The sequence below is a fragment of the Mustela nigripes genome, chromosome 9 (assembly GCF_022355385.1).
Source record: "Mustela nigripes isolate SB6536 chromosome 9, MUSNIG.SB6536, whole genome shotgun sequence".
In the NCBI taxonomy this organism is placed as follows: Eukaryota; Metazoa; Chordata; class Mammalia; order Carnivora; family Mustelidae; genus Mustela; species Mustela nigripes.
In genome coordinates this window covers 62,437,834-62,446,365 of record NC_081565.1, presented here as the reverse complement: position 1 = coordinate 62,446,365, position 8,532 = coordinate 62,437,834, and positions in this window count along the sequence as shown.

Below are 8,532 nucleotides of genomic sequence, written 5' to 3'. Positions count from 1 at the left end.
GACCCAAGGTAAGATTTATGAAGTAGACAAACAAAAACAGACAAACAAAAAGACTGATAAAAGTATATGACAAGAGAAAAAATATATATATGCAAATAAAGAAAGAACTTCATCAAAAAGAACCCCAAGTGTAGGATTTATATACTATCAGGACAAACACAAAATCACAGAAACAGTGGTGGAAGAAAAAGATGGGAGAGTGGTTATAAATTCTCAGTGTGGGAGAGGAAGGTTGTTTTGATTCTTCCTGGATGTATCTTGATATCTTTGTTGAAGGACTCAACTTTCCTAAGATAAAGGGGGATTAAAAATTGGTTTACCTATAGGGGTAGTATTGATTGGGGGAAGGGGATTACTTTGAAGTTTAACTCTATATGAATATTAGAAAATAAAATTAAAAAGGAATAAACTAGACTAAACTAAAGTAAAAAAAAAAAGAAGTTCAAAAAATAGAAACGCAAAAGAAAAGCACAGGTGTATGTATCAAAAAGTTCTGGTTAGAAGGTTACCATGGAATTTGATGTACTGGACAGCTCACTGTGATGGTAAATAGGTTTAAAAATGATCTATATAAAAAAAAAATGAACCAGAATAGTGGGAACGAGTTAAAAATAAAAGTTTTCCTATAAAGTAGTGGTGGTTGTTCTCTTGCAGTCTTTTTTTTCTTTCTTTCTTGGTTTGTTTTCTGGGGGAGGGGCATGCCACGTGGGTTTTCAGTCAATGATGTTCCCTGAGTTAAGTCCCCCTGCCCCACTCAATGGGGTGGGCTCTGAGGAAACTGGTTTTTTTTTTCAGACTTTTGTTCTCTGGCGGTTTTTATGTTTGTTCACTTTTTTTTTTCTCTCTCACCTTGACCGCTTTTGATGGTTTTTGTAGTTTTAGAGGAAAACAAACTGCACCCTGACCTCCCTCTCAGAGAGAAGTCTCAGTCTGGCTGCAGAGCCCAAATAAATTCCCCCTTGGCCGCTGGCAGAGCAGGTTCTGAGTCGCAGTCCCTGGGGATGCAGGATCTTTTGCTTGTACCCAAAACCACGGCAGCGGTGGCTGTCTGGGAGCTCCAGACTGCCAGAGAGGTTCCAAGCAGCAATCACACACTGAGATTTTCCTGCTGGCCCCGGGCTGGGAGTGCCTGGTCTTTCTAGGTCTAAGAGCGCCCGGCTTGCGTGCACCTCTTTCAGGGGAGGTTGTGGGTCATGCACATGTTTCAGGCTCTGAGAACGGGGCGCAGTTCCAAAAGTACCAGGCTGGGCCTTCGCGCACCTCTCTCAGGGGAGAGTTTGGGGCGCGCGTCTTAGGCTGAAACAATGGTGCGGGTCAAAGAGCGCCGGCTGGGCCTTTGTACCTCTCTCAGGGGAGGATGAGGTGTACGCGTATCTCAGACTCTGTAGCAGGGCTCACGCGTTCTGCCATCTGGAGTGGCTCCCATCCCCTCACAGGAGCCAGACCCCATGCGTTCTCAGGCATGCTGGCGGCTTAGGGACCAAGACCTGTTTCTCCACGCACTCTCTGGCTCAGTGCCAGGGGAGGCTGTCCTGGGACCAGGGACTTAAGCCCCTGTCCCTAGCTGCCCGGATTCCCACAATTCCCCCTCCCCTCCCCGATGATCCTTTGCTCTTTTTGAGAGCTTTCAACCAGACTCCAAGTTTAATGCTGGTCCCCAGATGCAGGGTATTACTTTCCAACTGGTCGCCTCTGGTGGCTCCCTCCCCCTTTTGTTTATCTTCCGATATCAGTCCGCTGTTCCCACACTGCTTTACCTGCCCACTGGCGTCTTCTGCTCCTGTAGAGATCCAGACATGTATAATTCTGATCTCAGGCTGATTTCATGGGTGATCGGAGTTCTTTGGTAGGTAATCAGCTCACTTTAGGGTACAGGTTGAAAAGGCGCCTCCTTCTACTTCTCCGCCATCTTGTTCCCCCTCTGCCTTTTACTTTTGTTGATTGTTTCCTTCACTGTGCAGAAGGTTTTTATCTTGATGAAGTCCTAATAGTTCATTTTTGCTTTCATTTCCCTTTCCTCAGGAGACATACCTAGAAAAATGTTGCTATGATCAATGTCAGAGACATTAATGCTTAAGCTCTCCTCTAGGATTTTTATGGTTTTAAGTCTCATATTTATGTCTTTAGTCCATTTTAAGTTTATTTTGGGATATGGTGTAGAAAGTGGTCCAGTTCCATTCTTTTGCATGTAGAAACAAGTTTTTCCAACACCATCAGTGGAAGAGACCATTCTTTTCCCCATTGTATATTTTTTTCTATAATTTACTATAATTTTTAAAGCATGTATTTTAATTTAAAAATTTCAGTAAAAGTTGATTATCTAATATAAAGTAGAGATATCTGTATTTACAAGTCAGGAATTTCAGTTTCCAAGTTTATTTTCCTTTATATTTAATACTTTTATTGATGATGTTAATTTTGACTCAGCTTGTATTCAGACCTATTTCTATTTCATGAGTGTATATATCTAAATGTTATTAAATGTTTAAACAAAAAATATGAAAAAATATGCAAAAGCTTTTTTTCCAATTACAAATTGATCATATAGAAATAGTATACAAGATGTAATTTTGAGACAAACAGGGGCACTTTTTTCTTGGCCCTTTAGTCTTTTGCTAAAGACTAAACTGTTAAAAAAACTTTTAAAATGTACTTAAAGGAGGCCAAGTAGCCAATCTTTCAGCCTCAATTCATGTTTTACTTTATATTTGAGGACAAATCCTTTATTTTTGCATTTGTCATTTTGTAGCATGGGTATTTTTCTGTGTGCTGGGTCTAGGGTATCATTCTAATTCTAAGGCATTATCATTAGCATAAAACAATGACAAAGTATTTAATCATTTCCTTCTCCTAATAACCACAGAGCTATCTATACAAAAAATATCAGAAATGATAAAAATACTTTATACTACTTTTTTGAAATATGGAAAGTTAAGAAAAGATACCCTGAGAATTACTTTAACACTTATAAAGTAAGCACAGAGCATCATCTGTAAAGTCTGACTAAACTTCAAATGATATATTCATATAACTTAACAGCAATAAACAAAATGCAATGTTTATTGCTTGAAAATGCAGTAAACAAAAATAAACTTCTGCTTTCTGGTATGTAAAGAACTTGGCAGTCATCACTTGCATCTACAATAAGAATATTTACAATGAGAATATAATAAGAATATTTACAATAAGGATAAAGCTGAACAAGGGTGCCTGGGTGGCTCAGACATTAAGTGTCTGCCTTCAGCTCAGGTCATGACTCCAGAGTGCTGGGATTGAGCCCTGCATTGGGCTCACTGCTGGGCAAGAAGCCTGCTTTTCCCTCTCCCACTTCTCCTGCTTGTGTTCCCTCTCTCGCTGTGTCTCTCTCTGTCAAATGAGTGAATAAAATCTTAAAAAAAAAAAAAGAATAATGTTGAACAAACTGAAATCCAACCTCTCTTAAACTCATCAAAGAATTGAGATCATAAGACAAACTATTGTCATGGAAACTGAAGAAAAAGACAGTTATAGAGAACTACAACCTAATCAGGCACAGAAGCCCATAGCTTAAGTCAGTATATTTAAAGTGTAATTGATGAATTTCTGGACTCTTTTTGTGGACTAGATTAAGATCTTAAAAGTTGGAAGGAGCACAAGCTTAAGGAAGTGCCTGCACTTTCCATTGTTTTTCTTGAACCAACCCTACCAGTTTTTTACTATGAATATCAGAGAAAAATCCTGTAGTGCTTCCCAAAAGGGAAGAAGAAAACTAACCATCTTCAAAAAAATATCTAGAGCTTTCTTACCCTTAAACAATGCCTGCCCTCAAAGAAATTATTTTACCATAGCCTAACATAAGAGGATTTTTACCAAAACCTAACCAGTCTTGGGAAGGAAACACCCAAGTCCAGCCCTCTTTAGATTTTGACAAAGAGGAAGGAAAACACATAATTCAGGCCCACAAAAAGACTAAAACCTAATTATAGGACTGCAGAAGGCCTGCTCTCCTCCTATGCATTATTACCACATTTATTAGGCTCCTGCATAATAGCAGGGGATGAGAGCTGAAAGAATTGAAAGCCTCAGACCATATTTATGGAGTCTATTGATAACCAAAGACAAAAGAGGAGACAAAAACAAGGACAGAAAAAGAAATTTTAGCCTCTAACATCACAGCTACAGCAAATAGTAAACAGTCTTACTCTTAGCCAGATAAACATAAAAGCTTACACTAAAGATCAATCCACCTCAGCATCTTTCATCTACTATAAAAATAATAATTATATATATATTTATTTACTGTTAAAAAATTACAGGCAAAATGGTCTGATGAAACAAAGTAAGCATCTGAACTAGGCTCACAATGGGCAGAGATTTTGGAATTTATCAAACTTTGAGTTTGGTTAATATACTAATGGCTTTAATCAGTAAAGTTGAACATATGTCAATAGAAACTTCCAAAAGTTAAATGCAAAGATATAAATGAATAGAAACCATGGAATAGAATATATAAGAACTGTGGAATAATTACAAAAGGAATAACATACACATAATGGGGATATTAGAAGAAGGAAGAGAGAACAAATATTTGAAGAAATAATGACTCAGAATCCTCTAAATAACAGACACTTTAGATCTGAAAGCTCAGAAAACATCAGCTTTGAAACATGCCAGAGAATGTACACCAAAGTGTATTATATTCAAACTTCAGAAAATCAGAGGCAAAGAAAATATCTTGAAAGAAGTTAGTGGTAGTGATGTTGGATATGAAACCTTAGATATAGAGAAACAGGGAAAGAATTACTTTGGACTTCTCTTCAGAAACCATTTAAGCAAGAATAAAGTAAAATGAAATATTTAATATTGAAAGAAAAACCTCACCAAAATAGATTTTGCACAAAATATACAACTTTATGCCTACAAATTTGATAACCTCGATTAAATGAACCAATTTCTTAAAAGATGCATTCATTAAACACACACAAAGATAAATATATAATCTAAATAGGCCAATATCTATTAAATTAATTAATCAATAATTAATAATCTTTCCAAAAACTGCTCCAGGCCAATATGGTTTCACTGGTGAATCCTACCAAAAAAATTAAGGTGGAAATGACACTAATTCTATACAATCTCTTCCATAAAATACAACAGAGAAAATAATTCCTATCTTGTTCTCTGAGGCCAGCATTAGCCAACTAAAATCAGGCAAAGACATTACAATTCAGAAAAGGTACAGAATATGTGAATGTAAGTGCGTTATCCCCTCAACAAAATACTAGCAAATTGAATCCAAATATGTATAAAATAAATTATGTGTCATAACCAAGTGGGATTTATGCCTAGAATGCAAGGCGACTTCAATATTGAAAATCAACTGACGAAATCAATGACATTAACAGGCTAAAGAAGAAAACCATACAATCATATCAATAGATAGATAGGGTGCCTGTGTGGCTCAGTGGGTTAAAGCCTCTGCCTTCAGCTCAGGTCATGATCTCAGGTCCTGGGATCCAGCCCTGAATCAGGCTCTCTGCTCAGCAGGAAGCCTGCTTCCTCCTCTCTCTCTGCCTGCCTCTCTGCCTACTTGTGATCTCTATCAAATAAATAAATAAAATCTTTTAAAAAAATAGATAGATAAAATGCATTTGACAAAATCCAACATGGATTCACACACAAAAAACTCTCAGGAAATAAGTTATAGAGTGGACTTCCTCAACTTAATAAAGAACATCTATAGACAACTGACAGCTAACTTCCCACTTAATGCTGAAACTACATAATTTTTCTCAAGAACTGGAAGTCCCAGCTAAATGCATAAGAACAATCAATCAATCAATCAATGGCACATAGATTTGGAAGGAAGAAATAAAGTATCTTTTTTCATAGATGATATTATTTTCTGCATCCAATAACTGACCAAAAAGAACCATCTGGAACTAAAAAGTGAATATAGCAAGATTGCAAGATACAATGTTATTATATAAAACTTAATTACCCAGGGTGCTTGGGTAGCTCAGTCATTAAGTGTCTGCCTTCAGCTCAGGTTATGATCCCAGGGTTCTGGAATCAAGCCCCATATTCAGCTCCCTATTCAGCAGGAAGACTGCTTCTCCTTCTCCCACTCTCCCTGCTTGTATTCCCTCTCTCGCTGTCTTTCTCTTCGTGTCAAATAGACATAAATGTGTCTATATTGTGTTGTGTTAAATAAATAAAACCTTAAACACACACACACACACACACACACACACACACACCTTAATTACCCTCCTAAACCAGCAATGGACAACTGGAATTTGAAATGAAAAAACACAGGGGTGCCTGGGTGACTCAGTCAATTAAATGTCTGACTCTTGGTTTCAGCTTTGGGTGGTGAGATTGAGCCCAGTTTCAGGATCCACTCGAAACTCTCTCCCTCCTTCTCCCTCTGCCCCTCCACAACCCTCCCTCTAAAAACCAAACACCAAAAACCAAAAACACACAGTAGTACTTACAATGAAATACTTAGGAATACATTTAACCAACTATGTACAACTATGTACAAAATCTATGTGAGGAAAACTACAATATTCAGATAAAATAAATCAAAGAACTAAACAGATGGAGATAGTCCATGTTAATAAATATAATTCTCAATATTGTTAAGATGTCATTTCCAACTGATTTGATCAATAGATCCATTTAGTCTCGATCAAAATCACAGAGAGTTATTTTGTAGATACCACCAAAGTGATTCTAAAATTTATATGGAAATGTAAAATGTCCAAAATAGTCAACCCAATATAGAAGAACTAAGTCAGAAGACTAGCACTTATCTAATGCCAAAAATTGCTACAATGCTACAGCGATCAAGCCAGTGTGGTGCTGGAGAAAGAATCAACCAAAAAATTAATGGAACAGCATACAGATCCCAGAAATAGACTCATACAAACATTGTCAACTGATTGTTGGCCATGGAGCAAAGACAATTCAATGAAGAAAAGACAGTCTTTTCAACATTGTCAATAGAATATTTAGACAACCACATGCAAAATACATTATATATGTGTATAAACACACACACCTTACACATCTCACAAACAGCTCAAAATGGATCATAATTATAAAAACAAAATGTAAGCTTTATATAAAACTTCTATATTACAACATGAAGGACAACTAGGTGATTTTGAATTTGGTGATGAATTTTTAGAAACATCAAAGCACAATCCATGAATGAACAAATTGGTCAGTTTGACATCATTAAAATTAAAAACTTCTGCTATGTGAAAGAATGTCAAGAGAATGAGAAGACAAGTCACAGACTGACTGCAAAGGTCATATCTAGTAAAGGAATTTTATCTAAAATAAACAAGAACTTTTAAAAGTCAACAATAAGAAAATAAACACTCCAGTAAAAAATGGATGAAAGAGTTGAACAGATACTTCACAAAATAAGATATACTTATGGCAAATAGGTATATGAAAAGAAGCCCAGCATCACATGTTATTACAGAATGCCAATTATGAGAGGCCACCACATATCTATTAGAATGGCCAAAATCCAATGCACTGACCACACCTAATGCTGATGAGTACATGGAGCAAGGGAAACTCAGTCATTTTAAGTAAGAATGCAAAATGATACGTTCACTTTTAGAGGACAGTTTGACAGTTTCTTATGAGTTTAAACACAGTTTCCACTATATAATCCAGCAATTGCTCTCCTTGCTACTTACTCAATTGATTTCAGATCTTATGTTCATACAAAAGCCTACACACACACACACACACACACACACATACACGAGTTTTATTTTGTGATTGTAAACACTTGAAAGCAACCAAGATGTTTTTCAATAGAAGAGTGTATAAATAATCTGTGTACATCCATATAAGGGAATTTTATTCAGCTATAAAAAATAAATGAGGTATTAAGCCACAAAAAGGGAGAAAGCTTAAATGCATGTTCTAACTCAAAGAAGTCAGTCTAAAAATAGTATTCACTATATGATTTTAACTCTATGAGATTCTGGAAAAGGCAAAACTGTTGAGACAATGGAAAGATAAATGGATGCCAGGAGTTCAGGAGGGGAAATTCAGAAGGGAGAGGCACACATTATTAGGGCAGTAAAATTTCTCTTTATGGTTTAGGGCTATGAGACTGCTATGATAATGTAATAGTGGATGACATTATTCATTTGCCAAAATCCATAGAACTGTACAACACAAAAAGTGACCGCTGGTATCAATGTGGACTTTATGTAGTAATACTATATCATTCATTAATTGAATTGATACAGTATGTGTGGAGTGATGAGAAGGGATATATGGGAACTCTGTTTTCTGCTCAGTTATTTTGTAAACCTAAAACTACTCTAAAAAAGTCTACTGGAAATTTCTTTTTGTGTCCTTTGGTCTCAAATTTCTTAAAAATGTGAGGTATGCATGCATTAATTTTGAAAGGAAATTTACTGGTGGAACTCCAAAATTGACAATAGTGATTTTCTTATTTTGGGTTGTATGTATTTTCATGTATTACTTGTGTAATTTTGAGCAGCTAGCTTACCC